Raw genomic sequence first — 24,689 nt, forward strand, 5'->3', positions numbered from 1 at the left:
TTCTTTTCCCAATCAGCATCCATTCCAGGATATTGTGTCTTGTAATAGGTCATCTCTTGTGACAGTTGTTATGTCTCATCAGTCTTCATTTGGAAATGATTCTTCGACCTCCTTTGTGCTTCTTGACCTTGACATTTTTAGGAGGACACAGACCCTGATTATTTAGTCGACTGTCTCTAGTTTGGATTTCTGATGTTTCTCCCATGCTAAATTCTGATGAAAGGAACACCAGAGGAGTGAACTTGTGTCCTTCTCAGGACTACATATCACAAAGTACGTCATGACAGTTTATTCCACTATTAATGATGTTAGTTCCAATTATTTGGTGAAAGTGGTATCTTCCAGGTTTTCTCATTGTAAAATTACTATTTTCCCCCTTTATAATCAATAACTGCTATTTGGGAGGAATTGCCTTGAGACTATGAAAATATCTTTATCTTCCTCAAATTTTCACCTCATTCCTGTGTACCACCCAATATTAACACCCCTTAGTGAATTTCTTATTCTTCCATCTGCATTCATTACTTGTCATTCAACCCTCCTCCTATTTGTTAGCTCGTGTACTTATTTGACATCAGTGTGGATTTATGGAGAAACCCTTCACCCCAAGATCTTGAGCCTTTTATGATCTCCCTCAAGGATGACTGAGAAGCTACCAGAGCTTCTATGCAATGGCCTTGGACTTTCTTGGGATGGAATCATGGTTCAGGAAAGTCTTCACAGTCACAGGGGATTTGTAGTCTTGTTTCCAAACCAAGTTCTTTACTTAATCTGGAAGTTTGACTTTATTCACTCTTTATGCATGGGTTAGCACTGTAATCCTTTCTTTGAGAGCAAGAATCCAGACAGACCACAGAATTGATCCCTCTTCCCTCCCAGGCTGACTCCCTTCTATTTCCTCCAGTGCAGACACTCAAGGACTCAATATCAATTGTAAAGTCGGTAACAAATGTCTCAGCCCAAGGACTGGAAGATGTTCTAACATGCTGAACAGCTTACCCTCCATTATAGACAAGAAAGCCCAAAGGATGGCGCCTAGATCCTGGTCATTCTTTATATATTGCATGTTTTGTCCAAAATAGACATGTTTGCTGTCCAATTTGATAGCCTCTGAAGTTCCTTTAAAACTCTTCATTTAGAAATCTTGAAGTGAGGACAGGGCAGGAGACTACCATATTGTAGGTGGTGTGTTCATGCATTTTACTAAGAAACTGTCAAAAAAATATTAGCAGTGCTTAACAAGGAATTGAGAAGGTTTGCCAGAATCTTAACATTTAAGATCCAAAGCCCTGCTTGATTAAATTTTGTTTTATTTAAATGAAGGAATAGAAAGCAAAACTGTTTTTGATTAAATGACTTGCTAGTAACAAAGTTTGATAGTGTTCTTTCTCTGTGTTTTGGTTTTTTTACCATATTGAATTATCTGTCAAAAATATAAAGTCAGAGAAGTCAATGATAAGACAGATCAGTCTTTCTTTTTCCTCTCTGCATCTGCCAGGGCAACATTGAGCTTTTGGTGATATCCCATTCTGACAGGCAGGGTTCAGTGAAGTGGTAAAGTAGCTATAAACCACAGGAAAAAATGAGGATGCTTTATTTAGCATGTGTGCTGGGGGCCTGCTAACTCACAATGAATAGTCTCTGGCCCTGGCTTGAATGCAGCAGCCTCATTTCTTTGTACCACCTTCATTTCCTTTTCAAATATCTATAGAGATTAATCTGTCTCTCACTTTTGCCTACAGCCAGCTGGGCGACATTAGTTGCTGCAGGACTGGGGAAATCTACCAGGGGAATTCATGACTGTTTGACATTTTCACTGACTGTGTGGGTTTTGAGCTAGTCCATCTAAACCTTTAATGTTATTTATAGACAGCAGTTTTAAATTGTTGCACACATCCCTCAGGAAAAAAACATACACATATATACATATACACACGCTACATATATTATAGATATATAAATACATATGTGTGTGTGTATGTGTAGAGAAAGAGAATACAGTGTTTCTTGTAAGAGTATTTTTAAAGTTGGTCTTTCTTCATGCAAATAGACCCAGGGGTATATATTCATGTTTCACTTTTACTTTGCATGTGATTCACTGAGGCATAATCTTCCTGTTCTCTGTGCTGAGTTGAAAATTTAACTCTAAAGTTGTCATTAGAGGAAAAAAAAAACATTTTTTATCTAGATATTTGTGAATCAGTGAATGAACAAGCTAAAGTTTATATAGGAATGTATCATTACATTTTTAAAATAGCTTCTATTTAGTTGTTAAAGCAATCTATGCCTATAGTAGAAATTTTGAAAAATAAAAGAAGAAAGTTAATGTTCACTTTTATTACCACTGGCCAGCATTTATAGCTCCTCTTAACATTTTGGAGTGTTTCTTACAAACCTTTGTCTATGTATACATAATAATGTGGTTCTGCATGCTTCAAAACTATGGTTGAATTCATATTTCATATGTACAGGTTTTCATTCTGCTTTCTCATGTAGCATTTTATTGTAGTGGTTTCTTGTCTTGTGAGTTTATAAACACTGATTTAGCTGTTGCATGATCACTTTTGAACCACTGCCTCCATCCCCCAGTTTATAATTGTAAGCTGTTTCTGATCTCATACTAAAGCAGATGCTCCTGTAGACATTTGTGCATGTAAATCTTCTCATGCATTGGAGGCTGCTGCCACAGCCAGCCCTGTGGCAGCCTCTTTAATGTTTGAGCATTTTTGCCTAAAGAAATGACCAGTCACCTTCAAATCCCTTCTATAGCCCATAGCCCTGTCCTCCCATCGACAACATCACCCAACTGGACCATGCCGTGGTGCTCGGCCCCAAACACATCTTCCTTTCTTTGGGTGTTGAAGATAAGCCATGATTGGCGCCTTGCCCAAAAGTGATCCAAGAACCTTTTGTAGGGAGAGTGGCGTTCAATCGGACCAAAGGTAACGTTTTAAAATGAAAGTTTTATTAAGGTGAAATTTGTTCCTGTGGTAGAATGATAAGGTTTATTCTCACATGCCTGAGCTAGTTGCTTCCAACATGTTTGCTGGCGCTTCTGTAGACACACCATTTCAATGGCCTGAGAAGGACTTTACACCCTGAAAAGACAGATAAAGGAAACTCTAGACCATGAACTCCTTTATCACAGCGATGCACATAGACACTCACACCCCTCCTCATTGTCATTGCAGAACCCTTTGTCGCTCTTTCTAAAGGCGTCTTTGTGTTTCTTAGAATGAGCTGGCACCCTCTCTCCCATCTGTCGGAAATGCAAGAGAACTTCATGGAAAGCAAGAGCATATACAGTTCCCTGTAAGGGTAGAGGTGAGCTCCAGTCACTTAGTCACAGTCGCCATCTGCTCTCGGGTGTCCTGGTGCTGCAGACCTTGTTACCCAGATGGGACAGGAAGTGTCTGTCTTAACAGGTATTGAGCTTCTTGTTCCTGGAGTCTCTGGATGAATTTTTCTCTTCTGACTCTGCTTGGACTGATTTACTGTGTGACTTTGAAAGGGTTTTTAAAGAACTTGTTCTGGAAAAGATTAAGACAACCTATAAAGATACACAGGCCATAAAAAGTGGTCATAAATTACCACAAAAGGTGAAAAGGCAAAGGAGAACAAGGCTAGATGCTAACACCGGGCGGGGGGGGGTAGGCTAGTATTGCAAAATGCAAATCCTCATGCATTCAGTAATTTTTACTGAGTGCCTCATATGTTCCAGGAACTCTGGAAGACAATGTTTGCAAACTTAGTTGCAGCCCATTAATGGTCCACGAAACCATCTTAGTGAGTGGCCATCGTTTTAATGGATTAGGATGTAAAGGCTAGAACGTAATAGAAAATATCAACCAGCAATGCACAAAGCAAAGATATTATTTCCTTAAATGTATGTTTCCAATTTATGTGTGTGTTTACATATTGGATCATTGTAGAAAATGTATTCCCCCCCCCCCTGTGGCCACGGTTAAGGGAGTTTGAAAACCACTGTTCCAAGGATGTAGCAAAATTTAGGGCTGAATATTGTCGAAGCTGTGGGTAGAAGAGAATCATTAATTGCACAAACTTTGGCACTCATTTCCCACAACTGTACGCAAGGAAAATATTTCTACTATTCTTCACAATGAGAAGAAAATGAGTAATATACCAAATAACCTCTTTACAGAAACTCTAATAACTTAAGGCTGTTTCTTTATGCCTCTTCACTTCCCCCAACCCATACAAAATGACAGCATCACTCTGAATTCTGCAAGATGTCTGAAATTTACCCTGATGGATGGTTTAGGTCCTTATCACAATTCCTTGCTACATATGTCTACATCCTTATGAATGATAAATAGAAAACATACATGTGATATTTTTAAAATAAACTTTCTTAAATAAATCTACTCTTACAGCAAAGCATACCTCCAGAAATATATGCAAAACATTAGCCTACAGCTTGATAAACTTCCCCAAAGTAATTATACCATGTAACTACTATTTAGATCATGAACAAAACTTTGATATGAAACAGAACCTCACCAGGCACCGTCGTGATGCACGCCTGTAATCCCAGCAGCTTGGGAGGCTGAGGCAGGAGGATCAAGAGTTCAGAGCCAGCCTCAGCAACAGTGAGGTGCTAAGCAACTCACCAACACCCTGTCTCTAAATAAAATACAAAATAGAGATGAGAATGTGGCTCAGTGATTAAGTGCCCCTGAGTTCAATCCCTTGTACACCCCACCCCCCCAAAAGGAAGCAGAACCTCTCCTTATGCCCTCATTCAGTCTCATCCCAACTGAGAGATTAACTTTGCTTTGTTTCAAACTGTATATTATGGGATAAATGTAGAATGTATACTTTCTTATGTCTGGCTTCTTTTGCTCAATAGTAAGCCATGGACAATTAACAGCTGCAACTAGGTTTGAAAACATTGTCTCTTCATTGTTCCTGGCACATATGAGGCACTCAGTAAAAATTACTGAATGCATGAGGATTTGCATTTTGCATACTAGCCTACCCCCCTGCTCCGTGTTAGCACCTAGCCTTGCTCTCCTTTGCCTTTTTACCTTTTGTTGTAATTTATGACCACTTTTTATGGCCTGTGTATCTTTATAAATTGTCTTAATCTTTTCCAGAACAAGTTCTTGAAAAACACTTTCAAAGTTATGCAGTAAATCAGTCAGAGCAATTTGTAAGACCATCTGTCATTGCTGACTTTTATTCCCCAGGATGCATATGTTACAACTTACACCAGTTCTTCTCTGATGAACAGTTGAACCACTGAACATTTGAGCTGCTTCCACCTGTTGGTTATTATGAAAAGTGCAGCTCTGGACACTTTTTGGTGAACATATGTGCACATTTCTGTTGGGTTTGGGAGTGAAATTGCTGGTTTGTAACATGTATATTTGACCTTAGGAGACATTATAAAACAGTCACAGTGATTACACTCCTACCAAGGATGTATAAGAGTTCCAATTTCTCTATATCTTCTCCAACACTAGATATTGGCAGTATTTTTAGCTTTAGCCATTCCGGTAGGTGTATATAGTTATTTTATTGTGTTTTTAATTTGCACTCCTCTGACAAAGAATGATGTTGAGAGTTTTTTCACATGTTTATTTGCATTTGAGTACTTTCTTATGTGAGGATATCAAAGTCATTTGGCTATTTTAGGTTGGGTTGCTGTTCTTCAATTGACTCATAAGAGTTCTATACATATTCTATGTATGATTTCTTTGTCGGTCATATGTATTGCAAACATTATTTCCCAATTTTCTCCTCTCATAATCATGTCTTTTGGTAACCAAAAGTTTCTAACTTTAATATAATCTAATTTCTTATTTTTCCTTTATTATCTGTTTCCTTTTTAAAATTTATTTTTTTCTTTGTTTTCTGTTTCTTGTTCTGTTGGTGCCCTTTGGTGTCCTGCTTAGGAAAACTTTGTTAACCCCTAAATCATAAATATATTTACCCATGTTATCTGCTTGAAGCTTAAATGTTTTACCTTTGACCTTTACACCATCGATGCACCTGGAATTGATTTTTCTGCATCTTGCGAAATAAGGTACTAGAGTATCTTTTTAAATTATGCATATCCAGTTGAGTACCAGATTTTTTTTCAGAACATTTCCTAAACAGGACTCCTGTGGCTCAGGAAATAATAGCAAAAATCCATAAATAGAATTGCATCAAATTGAAAAACTCTGCAGAGCAAAAGAAAATACAGACTGAGGAGACAGCCTAAGAATGGGGAAAGAAATCTTTGTCAGCTGCTCTTCTGACAGAGGATTAATATCCAGAACATATAAAGAACTCAAAAATCTCAACACCAACAGAACAGATAACCCATTCAATAAATGGTCAGATGAACTGAACAGCAATGATATGGTTGGTCTCTTTCTTGCTTATTTGTAGGAGTTCTATATATGATTCCTTTGTCAGTCACATGTATTATGAATATAATTTTATAACTTCCTCATACACTGTTATGATGTCAGAGACTAATCACAGCTAATCCCAATTTCATCTCTTCCCTTTTTCAAACTATCCTTACCCTGCCCCCAATTACAGTGTCTGAGGACCTCTATTCAAGGGGTGGTTGTGGAAGGCATTCTTGAATTATTCCAAGCCTTAGGAAAAAGGCTTTCAAAATTCATCAAGTAGAATGTTTGCTATAGATTTATAGTGATTTACCTTTTCATGTTATCATGTGGAGAAAGTTTCCTTTCCATCCTTGGTTGTTGCAAAGAATATGTCCTTTTTGTTGGGGTCTTTAAGGATCACTCCAACATGACCATGGACATACACCAGGAGAGGTGTATGAAGTTATGAGGGTTATTTTAGTTCTATGGAGACCTGAAGATAAATGTCTTGTTGGAGTTCAGGATGGAATAAACAGGGAAAGTCACGTGGGGGCAGCTTTTGTGACTGTGAATACCTTCTGGTCACATTCAGGGGAAGACAAGAAAGAGCATTTGTGGCAGGGACCAGCCTTACCACACTGGTGCATCTGCTCAGCTGGGCAGGGTGCTAACAGCCTTCTGGTGAGGGTGTGGAGGCACTGGGAAAATAAAACACTTTAAAAACATAGAGCACACCTAGTTTGCTTAATGTCTTATCAAGAACAGATTTCAATGATATCAAGTGCTTTTTCTGCATTCGTTGAGATGACCATGTGCTTTTTCCCGTTTGTCTCTTAACAAACTGGTTTGCATTCATTGGTTCTCCAATATTAAACAAACTTGGTTTGCATTCATTGGTTCTCCATTATTAAACAAACTTTGTGTTTCTACAGTAAGTTCCTCTTGCTCACAGTGTGTTATACTTTCAAAGGTATCTCAGGATTCAGTTTACTGGTATTTTGTTTAGTGCTTTTCTGGCAAATTCTTAAGGAATATTAGATTGTAATTTTCTGTTCTCCTAATGTCCTTGTTGGGTTATGGGTCAAGGCTGTGTTGTCCTCCTCTAATGAGTTTCATAGAATGAGCTGAGACATGACCTTTCTATGTTCACAATGAGTTAGGTAAGATTAATGTGTTTGGTAAAATTTAGCAGTAAAATATTCTAGGACTGGAAAACATTTGGTAAGTAGAATTTTACATACAAATTCAATTTTTTTTTGTCATTTTTCTCCTGCTTGGTAAAAATAAAATATTTTTTAGCTATTTATCCCTTTCATTTACATTTTTAAACATTGCCATAAAGTGTTCATAGTCCTCTTTCCTTTCAAGGTCAGTAGGATTTATAGTGATTTACCTTCTCAAGTAATATTTGTAATTTTTTTGCCTTCTTTTCTCTTGGTTAATCTGACTACAGGATCATCGGCTTTATTAGCATTGTCAGAGAAACAATTCTTGACCTCATTAATTTTCTCAATTAAATTGCTTCTATTTTCTGTCATTACTTTCTGCCCCTTGTTATTTTCTTCCTTTCACTTTTGTTGATTTCTGCCTGGTAGTCTGATGATTTGTTGATGTGGATACTTATGTAGTTGGTTTTCAGATCTTCTTTTCTAATACACGCATTTTACCTTTAACAGCATCTCACACTTTTAATGTCATATTTGCCTCATAATTCCCTTAATAATGTTGCCTAACTTCCTTTGCATTCCTCCTTGCCTGTGAGTTCATTAGGGTGTATTGCTTAATTTCCACCCATTTGTGCAACTTTTTTTTTGTTTTGTTACTATGCATTTCTACTTAACTTTACTGTGATCAGAGAACACATTCTATGTGATTTTTGACCTTTGAAATGTGTTCGGTCTTGTTTATCCTGCAGCACCTGGTAAACTTTGGTAAATGTTCAATGTGCATTCTGTAAATTCCAGGACTGTTGGCCAGAGTGTTCTAAAGAGATCAATTAGGTGAGATTTATCAACGCATTTCCATTTCTGCTTTCTTACTCATCTTTATCAGCCTGTTCTACCGGTTACTGAGAGGGTTCATTCATTAGAATCTTACTTACTTCTTCCAGTGTAGGATTCTCACATCTTCTTATAGTTTGATTCTTTTATCACTATGAAATATGTTTTTATCTCTAGCAACATCTGTTTTTATTGAGTTCATTAGGTTCACAGTGCCTGCTATTAATATAATTCATATGCAAATTTTGCAATTTTTTATATATTTAAAATTTGGGGTCCTTATATACAAACTGTACATTTAAACAGTTTAACTGGGATTTTTAAAAGAATTTAATATATGCATATTACTTTAAGTGTTTATTCATATTTTGTGAAATTATTGACACGTTTGGATGATAGTCTATCATATTACTACTTTGTTGTTTTTATTTTCCCCAACTGTTTGGTGTTTCTTTTTCTCTTCTTTGTTGCCTTATTTTGAATGAAGTATTTTGCCTCTATTGGCTTGTTAATCATTTATACTTTAACTCTTTTTTTTAGCAGTTACCCTAGAAATTACAAATTATATCATTAATTTATTAGTGCATTCTATAAATTTGTATCTTGACTGCCTTCCAGAAAATGTGAAGGACTCAGAGAGCTTTAATTCCACTTTCCACTCCTTCCTTTTGTGTTATTATTGTCTTATGTTTCAATTTTGCGTACAATTAAAATCCCACAAGGCACTACAAATGATTGTCTTCACCAGCTAATATTCCTGTAGATTTATTGCATATTTACCATTTTTGTTGCTCATAATTCCTTCCTGTACTTCAGGCTCCCACCTGGGATCTTTCTTCTTCCGCCTGAGGAACACTCTTGATATATTCTTTTAGTGTTGTTCTGTTGGTGGCAGATTCTCTCAGGATGGTTTCCTGAAAGCATATCCCATCTTCATTTTTCAAACAGCTATCTTGATGTCTAATCAACATAAAAGAATCTGAATATATTTTAAACATACAATTTGGTAAACTGTGTCACGTGTGTACTATATAAAGGCATTGCCACAGAAATACGATGCGCAAGTTTTCATGTTCCGCTTTGATACTCCAGATGTGGAGCATAACTTTAGGGAAACTTAGATCCAACACATCTTTTCCTGGGCCTTTGCACTGGGTTTGGCATGGAACCAGACAAACACCCACAGTTTCCTGGGCCAGCTTAGTAATGACTATAACAGCTAACACTCACACCATGCTTTTATGTGCCAGACACTCTTCTAAGCACTTTACCCATTTTAATACTTGGCTGATTCAGTTTAATCCTCATCATCGCTCTATGAATTAGGTACCATAATTGTATTTACTTTTGCAGAAGCCCAGGCGTGGAGTGCGCTGGTGTCCTCTCACACAGCTCAGGTGGGCACCAGAGCCCTCTAAAATTATGGCTCACTTGGACTGGTGAACATCTTCCACCTGGAGACTTGCAGGTGTCCCAACAGCAAACACAGATGTATTATTTTCAACATCTTTGTCTTATTTTTTATTTTGTAAAATTTAGAAAATATGAGTTTAGTGTACAAAATGAAATTTAAATTACCACCAACCACCCACAAATGGCTACCTTTTAGCAATTAATGGTATGTCCTTTTAGCCTTTTGCTATTATAAATAACACCATGTAGACATCTTTGTCCATAAACCTCTGTATGTCGCCATGATCATTTATTTAAGATGAATTCTGAGAAGTAGAAATGCTAAATTAAAGAACACAAAATACCCTCAGATTTCTGATGCCCTCACTACTGATAACTGGCCTGGTGGGCTGGGGCACGGGAGAGGGCACACAGCAAGGGGACAAGTGTCAAAGTAGACAGACGTCAATAAAGCAAAGTGCGAGAAAGAATATTCCAGATCCAAAGTATGTCAAAATAGTCCCCAAAGGATCTCTGGTATGATGAATCTATAGTATCTGTCTAAGATTTTTCTCTTAGAAAAACTATTTTACTTTTTTTAAAAAAAAAATAGCTTTGCTTTCATAGAAAGTTTCGAGACATATAGCCTTTTATGGCTTTTCCATCCATCCGCCTGCCTGTCAGTTTATACTATTGTTTCTAATGATAATCTTTCTTTTTTATAGGTATATATTCGTTTGTTCATTTTTATGTGGTGCCTCACACATGCAAGGCAAATGAACTACCACTGAGCCACACCCCCAGCCTCCTGTTTATACTATTGATGATATTGCTCCAATTGCAGATTGTGTTCACTTGGGCAAAAGAATCATAACCGTGTGTGTTCTACAGTCTGGACTGACAACCTCAGGCCCAGCTTCTGCTATTGCTCCTAGGGGTAGCAGTTTCCCTGCCAGGCTTTGTTTGGAGATCCTCTGGGGGTGGCCCTCTAAAGTGCTGAATGCCATCTTTGTTGAGAGGGGTCGGAGAGAGAATAATCTTATTCTATCTAAGAGAGAAGACAGTAAACCGATGCCGGGTTTCCATTGCTGTTGGAAAAAGAACAGTAAATGACAGCAAAATTGAATAGCTTGTTACTTGCACGGTATAAATTACCCAGCGGAAGAGATGTGTTGAGAGGGAGAGTGAGGATTTGATCTCTGCCTTTCAGTTTTCAGTCATTGTCAACCACCAAGTACAAAAGTTGGCTCAGCAAACCTTGGCTTCATCCAGGATACTAGGGAGCAAGCCAAGAGATTTTTTTTCCCCCTGCTAAGTTGTTCAGGATTGGTCTTTTGTGGATATGTTTACATTGGTGAATGAAGTCAGAGTACTTTAGTCTTTTCGCTACAGTAGTGCTTTTCAAACTGTGGGTTGGGCCCCATTAGTGCATAATGAAATCAATTTAGCAAGTCATTGCTAACCTTCTTTTAATGAAGTAGTATACAAAATAGAGACTTGGGTAGAGTCCAATGGAATAGAAAATATCCAAGTGCATCACACTTGGATTGATGTGATTTTTGTGGAACTTTTGTTTTAGTAAGACATATACTTACACTCCTAAATATGTGTGCGGGAGAAGACTGCAGATTAAAACATACTTTTTATTGTGGATCATGGTCAAATCATTACTATTGGGAACTCAGTACATTTAAATTTGTATCCCATTTTGTGAAAATATTTTTTTTAATCTAGAAAATTTTTCAAAAACATTTGTTTTGAATTTTGAAGGTCATACTTTAGAGTTTGATGTTGAGATGAACAGGCAAAGCCTTCATGTGGATATAGAGAGTCATGGTTTTCTTGCTGACCAACTACAAGCAGAAAACAAATATGGTGTATCTGAATCTGTCTTTACTAGGGTATTACTGTATTAAAGGCAACTTAAATGTCAGAAAATTTCCCAAAGTAAAAGAAAACCACCTCGTGAAGTTAAATATCAACCCATAGTTTGAAAGATAACTTATGATTTACTGTATACCTATTTTCTATGATTGTGATTAAGAATTTGCCAAACAATAATCTCTCAGAGGGAGACTTTTTTGTAATAAGATGTGCTAATTTTAAAACTTCACTATGATGATAAGAGAATAAATTTGCAAAAAATTTCCCCCTAATTCAGCTTAATTCAACTGTGTGTTATATGCTTGTAGATAACATTAAGTGAATTTATGCACTTGGTTAGGCAGTAACTAGCAATCCAAATGTTTGTAACTAAGTTTCCTGCATGTGAGAAAGATGCGCAAAAATTCGTATATGCAGATCATACGAGTATATAATACAGTCAGCCCAGTATACCCATTCATTGGTATTTTACCATTATGAAGCTAAAGAATAGTCAATACAATAAATAAAAAGAGTAGCTCTAGAAAAAGCCTTAGAGCAGAGACCTAAGTTTCATCTTGAATCTATTGGCAGTGGCTGCCTGAGATGCTGTTGAAGACAGATTTGGAGGTTTTGTTTGGACTCGTTTGATTAGCACCATCTGTGATGAACATGTCAGGGGGACAGTGCTGACATATATACCTGATGTTTCCCTTGGAACTTTTCAGCTTAGTAAATCTTCATGACATCTTAGAAACATGAATTCGCTTCTTTCATGTTATAGAGGGAAGGAAAGGAACAGTAGCAGATGGATATTGCCCAGAATTAAATCTTCCAGAATCTCTTATTTGCTCTTTTATTATTGTTGTTGTTGTTGTTGTTGTTGTTGTTGTTGTTATTATTATTATTTCTGTTCACCTAGCATATTTGTTTAGCTCTGACCTCATAAATATTTGCTTCTGATTCCCCTTTCCATTCCCACGGCCACTGTGATATTTTTATATCTCCATTAGAAGAGACTTTCTAGATGGCTTTCCTTGATGCAGGAGCTTAAAATTTTGATGGGGCTGGTGGTCATGGATGCCACTGAAAACCATGGGAAAGCTCTGCACCATCTCTCAGGAAATCGAATGCTTGCACAAACTTCTGCAAATTAGTTAAAGAGGGCTGTGAAATCCCTGAAGTCTACACTTAATTAATAACCCTGATCTAGTTTCCCTCTCTCCCACCTATCCCTCCGATTTCTATTAGCATAATCCTCCTAGTGCACAATGTTGATGTTACCCCTGCTCAGAACCATGAAATCTCCTCCTGCCTTCAGAACAAAAGTCCAGTCTTCTTGGATTAGCATTATGAAGCTTTTCTGAATGGCCTCATTTCTGCCTTCCTAGCCTCATCACTAGTCTCCACCCCAGCCTCCCCCTCCTAAGTACTCAGCCTTCTTGGCCAAACCAGAATACAGGCCATTTCTTTTTAGTGTTTCCTGCACGGTCAGTCCCCTCTGTTGCTGCGGCTTGAGCTTCCTTCCCCTTATTCTCTCTATCCAGAACTTTCCAGCCCTCATACCGCAGTGTTTAATTCGGGTGTTTATGAATGTGGCACTCAGCACCGAGCACATTCTAGCATGCCATATTTCACAAACGTGTTTTCACCTGTTTGCTCCCAGATCCTTCCTTGACTTGCCCTGTTCTCCGGAGACTCTGCCTCCTGGGGACTGTGCCTCCTCTGGGTCTAATCATGGGAAGGCCTTGGAGGGAGAAAACAGGTCTGAAGCAAAGGGGAACTCAGGATGTCTCCATTCTCTGCATTAGACATAGTCATGTCTCCTCTGTGGCCCTAGCTCTTACTGGCCAGACCCATTAAGCTCTCCATTTCTGTTGGGTGGCCCTGCACACAGGGTTCCAGTATCAACATCTGCCTTCTTATACTGAGAGTTAGGGGTTTCTTGTCATTGCTGAGTTCCTATGCCTCCCGCTCCTTCCTTCACCTATATAACCAATTGCATGCATATGCTTCTTGTATTTAAATGCTTAAACCATCTTATAGTTATATTCAGAATACACTTCCCACTTGGCATTTGGAGGACATTTGCTGAATTTTATTGCCTAATTCCAAACCAACTTCTATGTGGGCATCTCTTTTTTGAGTGCCACAGGGGTGAGTCCTGTAGCAATCATCTAATGCATAATAACATCCCCTGAGGTTCCTTTGGGGTAATGACAAATTTCCCCAAAATTCAGAAGTTTGAAACAGTTAGTGTTCGTGAGAGTCCACAAGTCTAAGGGTTGGCTGAGTGATTCTTCCAGACCCAGCAGGACTCACTCAGACACCTGTGGTCAGCTGTATGTCAGCTGAGTGACCTGACAGAGACAACTGCTGCCAACCAACTACCCTGTGTGTTTCTCATCCAAGACAGGGAGCTCAGGCACGTTCTCATGGCAGTCACAGAAGAGCAGGGAAACACACATAACAAGTACTTTTTCAAATTGATATATATGCAGCATATCTGACAACATTCCACAGGGTAAAACATGTCACATGACCAAAAACAGGATCCAAAAGCACATAAAAATATTCAGCCTCTTCAGGGGCAGAACTACAGTGACATGATAAAGGGTAGATAAGGAAAAGGATAAAGCACTGGGCCTAGTGTTAACAATGCTATGTTGTAGATTTAAAAAATAATAATAATAACTTTTAAGAGGATAGCTCTCCTGTTAAGTGTCTTACCACAATTTTAAAAAAGAAAACAAAAAGCAAAACTACAGAAAAATAAAATCCGTCCTGCATTAACAAAGCTTTCTCAAGCAAAACCAAAAGAATTAGAGTCTGTGGCATCAGTATACCATTGTCAATAAGAAAGTATTCATCAACTCAGCAGAAAAAATATACATGGATAAATCATAGGGAGAAAGACAGAAGGAAGGAAAGAAAGAAGGAAAAGGTGGAAGATAAATTCACAGAATAAGACAAAGGCTTTTAAAGATATCAAAAGATTCTCAACTTTATTTACCCCAGAGATGTGTGAGTTCAAACTCACTATCTGCTGTCAAATATAAAGAATAATGTTGGATAACATGTGTGTTATCAAAGGGATGGGGAAACAGTGACTTTCAGACACAGAATATAAATTGAAACAACCTCTGTGGAGTCTAATTCATAAATATCAATCAAAATGTAAAAGCGTGCATACTCATTCAGTAGCCAATTCTATTTCTCCAGATTTGTCCTACACATTACCTTATGGGTGAGAACCGGCACTTGTGCATGGTGATACACTGAAGTCCTATTTGGAATAGCAAAAGGAAAGACTTCACTGGCCTTCAATAAGTGTGATTTTGATTTAATGATATAAGGAGATACTATGTAACTGTCAAGATAAAATTTTAAAAGAATGTATAAGACCTTTTAAAACAAGCAAAAGAGACTAGGGCTGCAGCTGAGTGGTAGAGTTCTTGCCTAGTGTGTGGGAGGCATTGGGTTCCATCCCCAGGACCATCACAGATAAGGAATGTCAGCTACTCATGCCACTCAGTCTATCTCAGGCTACAGACATCAGATTCAAGATGAATATAATGAACTTTTGCCATGTCATTAACCCTGTAGAAATAAATTCGATATAAATGTAACTCCTTTAAAACTTTGCAATAAAATGCTCATTGTGTATTTGCCAGTTTATTCTGTGCAGTTTCATTTGCCCAGAGTTTCTGCTCTCTCCCCCCAAAACAGACCAAATAAGGAGCCATTTATAAATAACAGATTAATAAACCAAGTCAAAAGGACTTTATTTATCCTTTAACCTTCAATTTGCGTTAATTGGGAGCAGCCATGGGAATTAGTGCCAACCTCACCTCGGGTCAGATGGCCTACCAAAATGAACTGTTTCATGCCCAGAAATAAATGTCTTCCAAATATAAATATGAATCAGTTACAAAACAGATTCTTTTCAAACTACAAAATAACTGCACTGTTAATATATTTGTGCCCCAGTTAAAAATCTGTAATGAACGCATGCCCTGAGCTAAAGTTGTCCAGGGGCGTGATTCTCATTTTTGCCTTGAAACTCATGTAAATAAAACTGGGCAGTTTCCTGAGAGCCATGCGCGAATTCACAGCTTCTTCTTTTCTAAAGAGAAGACAAATTTAAAATGGATATGTTTAAGCTGGAAAAGGCTTGGGATGTGACCTGGCTCCTTGAAATTTCATGACACGGGAATCACATTGAATTTGTCTTCTTTGAAGGGCTCTGATACGATTTGTTCTCAGAGACAAATCATGGAAAAAAGATGCTCTGTTTGTATTGCAGCAAAATTTGGAAGTCACCTCAGTGACACTGTTTTTCAGTTTCTTCTCAGCAGTTTTGTCTTTAAAACCTGAGCCTGTTTTCACAAGGCCCATGACATCAGTCTGCCTGGGTGAGATCCCTGCTAGGCTCTTGTTCACTGTTTTGACTTTGGACAAAATGTCTAACCTTTCTCTGCCTCTTTTTTTCTCATCTGGAAAATGGATTTTAAATAATTTTACCTACCTCATATCGTGAGGATTAAATTGTGAAATGAAGTGAAATAAGTAGCACAACCCAGCCCACAAACTGCTGAGTAAATGTTACATATTAATGTTTATTGTTGTTAATTACATCAGAATTCATTTTGTTTTCATGGAGTCAAGTTCATATATATTCTTCAAAGTGTATATCAGACTTACACTTTCAAATATGTTTATATATATGTGTGTGTGTATATATGTATACACATAAATATGTTGTGTTTATGCAAAAGGCACTGTTTATTCTTAGACATTAATGTCAGGGTAAGGGTATATATATTTACTCCAAGATTTGCACAATGTCATAACAACAATCACAAACATGAGCTACTTCTTGGTTTGTTAATCTCCTCTTTTGAGCATGCTTTTAGGAGTCAGCATGCTTTTAAATGTTTTGATCTTCAACTTCATGCTATCAGGGTTTCTGATGGTCTAGTAAACAGGGAAGTTGAAGGTGTCAGATTAGAAGGCTTATGACAAGAATAGAAATCTTGAAGGAATGGGATAAATACAACTTCAAAATCTTCCTATAGATTGTTTAAAATGGAAGAAAATTAATAACAAGCCAGTAAATTTAAAATAAAAATATGCATTGACTTTCTACATTTGGAGTGTGTGTTTTGCACTGTTATAATGTGGCAGAGTCACAGTAAACACAAGGCAAGGTGACATCCTCAGGAAGCCCAGAGTGGAGGTGGGATGCAGCTCAGTGGCAAAGCACTTGCCTAGAAGCCCAGAGTTGAGTAGCAAAGAAAATCTGCACATACACACATGCATAAGCACACCCACACATAACCAACAATCACTTTAATGATATAACTAGTGCTTTTATGGTGCCATAAACGATGGGTGTTGGGGGAAAAGACAATAACCAAGTATATATTTATTCAACTCAGCAGTTAAAGGGAATGAGCTACTCTAGATGATCAGGGTTAAAGCTCACAAGCATAATATGGAGTCACAAATCTAGATGGGGAGATACATATAGAGAGATTCGTATCACACAGGTAATTAAAAACACACAAACACTGTTCATCGCCCTGGAAACATAGATATGTATGTGAATGCAAAAAAAAAAAGTGTTCTGGAAAGGTATAAACCGATTTATGAACTGGGCTTAGGGTAGACTGATCAAGGAGATTATACCTCTGCTCTGTTTTTCTTAATTGAACACAAAGAACAGGAATTACAAAAAAAAAAAAATGTTAACAGTGATCCAATCTGGGTGGTAGGAACCCAGATTTTCTCCGGACATCAGGTTTTCCATGATTTCTAAGTTCACCTTAACAGACACTACAAAAATCACGGGGCCCCAGTTGAAAAGCAGTTTCTCACTTGCAGTACAGACAGACACCGAAAGACATCTGCTGCCACATGAACGGATGCCACATCTGTTTGGCCACCCCAGTCATCTTGTTTGTGTCTGTGGGAGGTATTCCCGATATGATCACACTTCACCCAATCTAGATGGCTCCATAGCTTGGAGCTCGGGTGGATCCCCTGACATATGCCCCGATAGATCTGCCCTTTCCCCCACAGGTGCCACCCAGCAGTGTCTCTGCCATGACAGGGTTGCAGCTTTTACCCAAGTCCTATCCCAGGACCCAGCCTCTGACATAAAGCTGGGTCCACTTGAGCACCATATTCCTGATTGGTTTGAAATTCACATTTGTCTTTCAGTCATCTTCCCAGGCTTGGGATCCAAAACTCATGGGTCTTGTTCCTGCAATTCCCCAGAGAAATAGGTCTTTGGGAGCCAGGGAAGTTGTCCCATGCCTATAATATGTGATTACAGCCCTTGTGTTCAGGTCCCTTTCCCTGAAACCATGTCCCCTTCAGAGTGAGATTTTTATCTTAAGTCAATTTGCATTTATTCAAAATCAGAGACAGCTCTGAAACCAGAAACTATTTAAGCATCGAAATCAGAGCAGCTGCAGATTAATCAAATGTTGGGAAAGTTTTAAAAACAACAACAACAAAAAAAAGAAAACCAACTTATATTTATCTTCTTGTGTTTCCTTTTCTCCAGGTCTGCGGTTTCCCTCCCGTCGGCTGACCTGCGTGGTGCCAAGTTCCACACGTGATCGAATGACGAAGAAGGTCAGATGCCAGGCTTGAGTTGGCTGTTTGCAAATTTGTGATTTTGACACTCTTGTACATGACAGGAACTGTCTTCCGATTGGTGGCATTGCTGCTCTCGTTATGTAACATAGTGAACTCTGTAGGTATTTGGGAGAAGACAGAAAACATTAATTGGCCTGGAAAAATAAAAGCATTAGAGAAAAGGAAGGGTAGCAATTCACTGAGGGAAAGAATAATCATAGTACAGTGGAAAAAAACACTGTCGTATGATTTTTTCACTTGTTTTTCAACAACAGTCCTCTCCCATGGATCTATTCCCTCATTCCATCACAGAATGCTAAAACAGACAAACAAACAAAAACCATAAGAATTAGATGAGCCATTTGGTGAGAGCAAGTAAGAGATGGCTAGGCCCCTGTGCAGCGCTGTTCTACTTTCTCTGCTGATAAATCCTCTGACTTCTCTTTTCTTCTTGAGGTGCGCATTAACATCAGGCAGTCGGCTGGAACTCGAGGTTATAATTTGGAGCCCAAGTTTGTTTTCATTATTAGAACAACACAGTTTCAGTTTGTCTCTGCATTTAAGGTTGTGTCAGCACTTTCCTTTCTGTGTTTATTATTTTTAGCAGTTTAAAAGCTCACCATGAAAAAAAAAAATGGCTTTCTGGCAGGAGGGTAACATCCAGGCTTGGCCAGGGCCTGGTGGAGTCTATAGAAATGCTCACTGGCTGCCGGAGTCGGCTCTTTTGAATGCTGTCTTTGTGCCTCTCCTCACCCATGGCCTCTGGCCTATTGTCTAGGCGCCTCGGTTGGACTGGTGCTATCTGATTGTAACCAGTACTAATATTACAGTGCTTGGTGCCCAGGCCCTCCCTCGGGGGGGCCCCCTGTCTGGCTGCCTCTGTCTTCCAACCCTCCCAACCCTCCCTGGAGGGGACCAGTCATAGTTCTCATATCAGAAAACAGGAATGGTGATTTATGGAACATTCTGGAAAAGGAGTCATTAAGAGTCTTTGAGACCCGTGGTTCTCATATATAGGAGAGTTCCACTCCTCAACCCCTTCTTCATCCCACCTTCAATCAAGGTGACTTCTGTGGTCCTCCACCCCCACCAGGAAACCCAGGGCATCTCAGAATAGCTGCACACATATTTGCAGGGCAGTTCCCTTAATTTACAGATGAGGAAGCTAAGGAGAGTTTTCTGTAGATGCTCAAAACATGAGGCATTAGGTCCAAAAGAGTGCACAGCCTACGAATCAATTTTACATAGTTCTAGAAAAGGCATAACCAATTAATGGTGATAGCAATCAAAACAGTGGTTACCTTGGAAGGGAAAAGGGGATTGATGGATAAGAAGCACAGGGGAATTTTCTGGAATCATGGAAATGTATATCTTTATACAAGTGTGGGTTGCATGTCGTTTATCAAGACCCATCTGTGCATTTTAATCTATGTAAATTACACTTCCATTAACAATAACAACAAAGAGGGAACAGAAAGCAAAAAATAAATTAGACATTTAATTAATGGAAATATTGTCTCCAGAAATTGACTGTGATCAATTTTCTTAAAGCTATTTGGGCTATTTATTGAGTCGGGTCTAAGATCATTATATAAAATTTCTGAAAATCAGAGACTATGCTGTTGTTCTTCCAGGATTTTCTTTGTCCAATAATCACGAAAACAGGGGAAAATTTTTTTCTCAGATAATTTCACACAGTGAATCACTGAATACGCTTTGGAGTCTCCCGACCTGTAACATGGCTCAGGTGTGCCCCACGGGAGTTTGGGGAGTGGAGTTTGGGGAGTTTGGGGAGTCCTGGTTACAACACTTGATTCTACAGCCACAGAAGCCAAAGTTCCAGGATCCTTACAGAGGCACCATTTTCAAGATGGGGTCCTCTGGGTTTTAGTGACTCTGTGACTTTTTTCTCCGCTGCGAAGAGTGCTTTGGGGTGAGGACAATTTTATTGGTTTAGATATTGGTGCCTCTCTATCAAATCCTATCTATATAAAGGGATCCACAAGTAAACACATATATGTGACATATATTACACATATTACATTTCCATTCTGGTTTATATTATTTCCTTAGTCAGCCAAATGATATGGAATGATAAAACTTTAAGAATTAGGCTTTCTCCTTCTAATCCATGCAGATAGACATGAACATTAGTCAGCTTTTCGTTTTGTTGCTGTGCCACAAATACCCAACAAGAACAACTTAGAGGAGGCAAAGTTCATTTTGAACTTATAGGTTTCAAGGTTCAGCCCATGGTCCACCAACTCCATCACTCCAGGCCCAAGGTGAGCCAGAGCCACATGGCAAAATCAAGTGGCAGAGGAAGCTGCTCACCTCATGGTAGCCAGGAATCAGAGAGAAGGAGGAGCTGGAGTCACAAGACATTATCCCTAAGGGCGTGCCCCCTGACACCCACTTCCTCCAGTCATGCCCCACCCATGTACAGTTACCACCCAGTGCAGTAGTCCTTCCAAATTATTAGCCCATAAAATGACTTAGTCCATTTATTAGGTCGTGATGCACATAATCTAATCATTTCACCCCTGAACAGTTCTCCATTGACATAGGAGCTGTGGGGGGACACCTCACATGCAAACCATCATAGTGTGAGTCCAGGCCTGGCACCGTTAGGACAATTCTGCAGGATCATGATGATCCTGAGTGAGCCTTAGAGTGATGGATAGTCTTAGTACCAACTACACCACCCCCAAAAGAAAAATCCCTTCTCAGCCTCTTTCCAGAACTTTGAATTTAATCAGAAATATTGTGAATAAGAGCAAAGATCAAAATATGCTCGGCGCCCTCTGGAGGTGCTGAGTGTATAAATGGCGATGGGTGGCTTCCATCCAATGCCACCCTGATCATTGCCAGAGAAATGAGATGCCATAGTGGGACCAGGTCTCTGGAGTTCCAGAAGATGCTTTTATGTAATTTAGGATTGAATATTGTCCAGTAATCTCTGTTTCACAGATATAAACCTCGTTTCGGTCATGCTTTCCTTTGACAAGTACTATTAATAATGCTCCAGAAATTCTTCCTAATGTTTTAATTTGCTCCTACACATCTGAGTGTTTTTTCAGTGAACTATAAAATGTAATATTCCTCTCATGTGTCTTACCAGAGCAGAATTTCTGGTGTCTGGGGGTAAAAGACAGGCCTTCACTGAAACCTAGAAAATGGGCCATCTTGGATTCATTGTGTTTTGGGCAAATATCAAGTACCATCAAATAGTTGCCCTTTGACCTATCTCCTTGCCATAAGGGGTTTGACTCTCTCTAACAAGCACCTTCCATCTCCCTGAAAAACTTCGAACGGACCTTATTTAAATTCTCCCATTTATTCTAGAAGCCAGGCAATAAAATGGAAGATAATTATTTTGGTTGAAATTCAGCTAAGGACAGAGAGCAGGGCAGAGGAGACTCAGAAGCCAACCCTTCCTTTCAGTGCCTGTTGAGGCTGGCAGAGCAAAGAAACTGGTTTTTGAAAAGGAAATGGTGACATTGGTAGGAAGTAGCAAGAAGAGTCATATGGAGCCAGAGCAGGAAGGATTTGAAGGTACTCAAATATTCCAGCATTCGAGGCTGTTACTTTTCTTCAGAAAAGACAAACTGTCTACTGCTTGAGCGATTTCCCAATGAAAAGCCAAAGCCCTTGCTCACCCCCAACACAGATTCACATGAACACAAGTTTAATTCCCTAATGAAGCAATGGCAGAACTGACTCATCGGCTAAAATGATTTTTTTTTTCTATAATCAGGACATTTTTAACCCACACATACCATGTTTTGCCTGCATGTGACACAAATTTCCTAATCAAATCAAATTTAATTTAGCAAGAGTTTTCTCCAACCAGTTTATTTTAATGTGCATAAGAGCAGAAATGAAATTACCTAATATAAGAATTTGAGCAGAACTTCCTTTTTTTTTTTTTTTAAATTCCATTTGAAAGGACGTGTTTCACGTCATTGGGAGTCAACTTAACCAAATGGAAAATACCAAGGCAGTAATTGTCTTCTCCATTCCAGTGACTGTGGGCAAGAGGTCCTCCTGGAGCCAGTGTTCTCAAAATGTCTTTTTCCTCTCTTTCTTTCTTTCCTTCTTTTTTCTTGTGCATAATGCAACATGTGTAGTCAGATTTCAGCTATTCCTGAGCATGGGAATGAGGGTTAAATGGCAATAATTAAAGTTCAACTTATTGACATTTTTCCCACTGATGTTTATAAGAAGCAACTGGGAAGGACTTTTCACAACTGGGAAAATATCCTGGTTTGAGTTTCATCTCCTTTTCCTGTCTCCTATTTTCTCTATTGGTACCATTGAGTTAGTAACAGTTTTTAAAAAAAAAAAAAAATCAGTCTGGCCAAAAAATAGCAAACACTTTGATGTGCATATCATTTTTATTCTCAGTTTCTGGGCAGGAAAACTGAGGGGGAAATGGAGCAATGAATGTCTAAACCTTCATCGTGTTGGGTGTTATCTGAGATCATCGGCCCATCTGTAAGCCACCATTTATAAGAAGAGGAGCAGTGGATTGAAACTAATTAACATATCATATATATCTGGAAAATAGCTAAATTTATGAAGAGAATAAATATGAGAGCCTTCCATAAGAGAAAACCATAAACAATGACTTAAACACACTCAAAAGTCTCTTTTTCTCTCCAGATCAGGAGGCATGATTCTATGATCATCCAGCACTCAGACTTCTTTCTTGCTGAATTGCTGAATTGCTTAGTCTTGGCATGTGGCTTTATTCTCAAGGTTCTTTTTTGGTTCAAGATAGTTACAGGAGCTCTAGCCCTTGCATATAAATTCTAGGCCAAAAAAAAAAAAATGGGAACAGGGAGATAAAAGGTACCCATTATCAGCTATGTGTTTCCACTGTAGAGGACCTTTTTAGAATTCTCTCTCACAATTTCTACCTATTATCTCGTTGGCTGACAACATGGTACAAGAGAAGCTGGAAAATGCTACTGAGTACCTTTCCACCCAAGGTGAAAGTGGAATCTGGTTAGGAAGAAACATGTGGAGGCAGCGTCTGATATGGAGAAGATAAAGGTGAAGGACAGATCTTATCTGAAGATTGGTAGTCCCAAGATCTGTAGATAGACTTACCTTCTAGCCAGGTGCATGCTGGATAAAAAAAAGGGGGGGGAAGGAGCAATAAAAGATACGTTTGAGGACTCCACTTCATGGTGAGAAACTTTGTATTATTAGTAAAGTGGTATCAGGGACAGGGGACAATAAATGTATGTGATGGAATTAGTGAAGAATGAAGTGACCATGGAGAAATGTGTTCACCAATTAGCTGTTTAATTTAAAACTATGTTTAAACATGAATATATTCAAGCACATACATGTGGGGGGGGGGATCTGCATGTTCATACACATATGCATGTATATGGAGGGCACCCCAGGACAGACATCAACTAAGCTTCTAGGGGAGAGGATAGGAATAAATAAAAAAAGAAAAGTTGTATTGTGTTTTTCTATGCAGAAAATTGTCAGGAGTTAATGTTGCAGTCCATCAGCAATGCCTCAATAAATACACACATACATTGAAAGCAACATAAAACTTTCCTAGGTCTCCATACCACTAAAAGCAATGATCTTCAGACTTTAACATCCAAAATAATCACCTGAGAGAAGGAAGCAAAACAGAAAAGAGGCAAAATTACAGACTTTTAAAGGAAATAGAAGGAAGAGGAGTTGTAATGATAACTACAAAATCATCATAAGGAGCCAAGCGGGAAGACGTGGGAAAGTCAGGATGGGGGAGGAACCAGTTGTTAAGTTTCTAGGTTTTTTCCTTTCTACTTTATTTCCTTCCTCCTTCCTTCCTTCCTTCCTTCCTTCCTTCTTTCCTTCCTTCCTTCCTTCCTTCCTTCCTTCCTTTCTTCCTTCCTTCCTTCCTTCTTTCCTTCCTTCCCTTTTAGAAGAAATAGATTCAGGAGTTTGATCATTATATTTTCATAAATTTTTAATTACGGGCTCCAAAGTAGCAAAAAAATTAACCCCAAATAATCATCATATCCCTTCAGTTAAGCCAGAGGACAGCAGGTAATGTCTTGTCATTTACAGCTGACAAAAAGCGGGTCCATTTTTGATTTCCACAGGATGGAGCCAGAGCCCCCAACACAACTATTTGTAGATTCCCTGTGTTCAGAGCACATGACATATCTGTATAAGCCCACACCCCAAGTATGCACGATCCACAGGACTAGGCAAAATTGACCAAGTTGGTCAGTGCAAATTGTCAGTTCTGTGTGTTTGACATCCTTGGCTAAAAGGCAAAAAATGATTTTTCATTTTAGCTTTTGTCATCAGTTACAATGGAATAATTGGATTTCTGATTTTAACCCCGTCTGATTGCATTTTGCAAAACTAATGTGAGTCCTGTGTTTTTCCACCCAGTGCTAGAGGGGGGCAGGTTTGGTTG

General features: G+C 38.7%; 1 protein-coding gene across 4 annotated transcripts in view; it reads left to right on the plus strand.

The window, feature by feature from the left end:
* The window catches only part of Thrb (thyroid hormone receptor beta), a 369,155-nt gene that overhangs the window by 132,109 nt on the left and 212,357 nt on the right, over positions 1 to 24,689 (plus strand). For all 4 annotated transcript variants that reach the window (XM_078038291.1, XM_078038289.1, XM_078038293.1 and 1 more), the window contains exon 2: positions 18,177 to 18,247. The gene's annotated coding sequence lies outside the window, so the exon portion shown is untranslated. The remainder of the gene's footprint in view (positions 1 to 18,176; positions 18,248 to 24,689) is intronic.

Source organism: Ictidomys tridecemlineatus, chromosome 2 (genome assembly GCF_052094955.1).
Source record: "Ictidomys tridecemlineatus isolate mIctTri1 chromosome 2, mIctTri1.hap1, whole genome shotgun sequence".
Taxonomy (NCBI): domain Eukaryota; kingdom Metazoa; phylum Chordata; class Mammalia; order Rodentia; family Sciuridae; genus Ictidomys; species Ictidomys tridecemlineatus.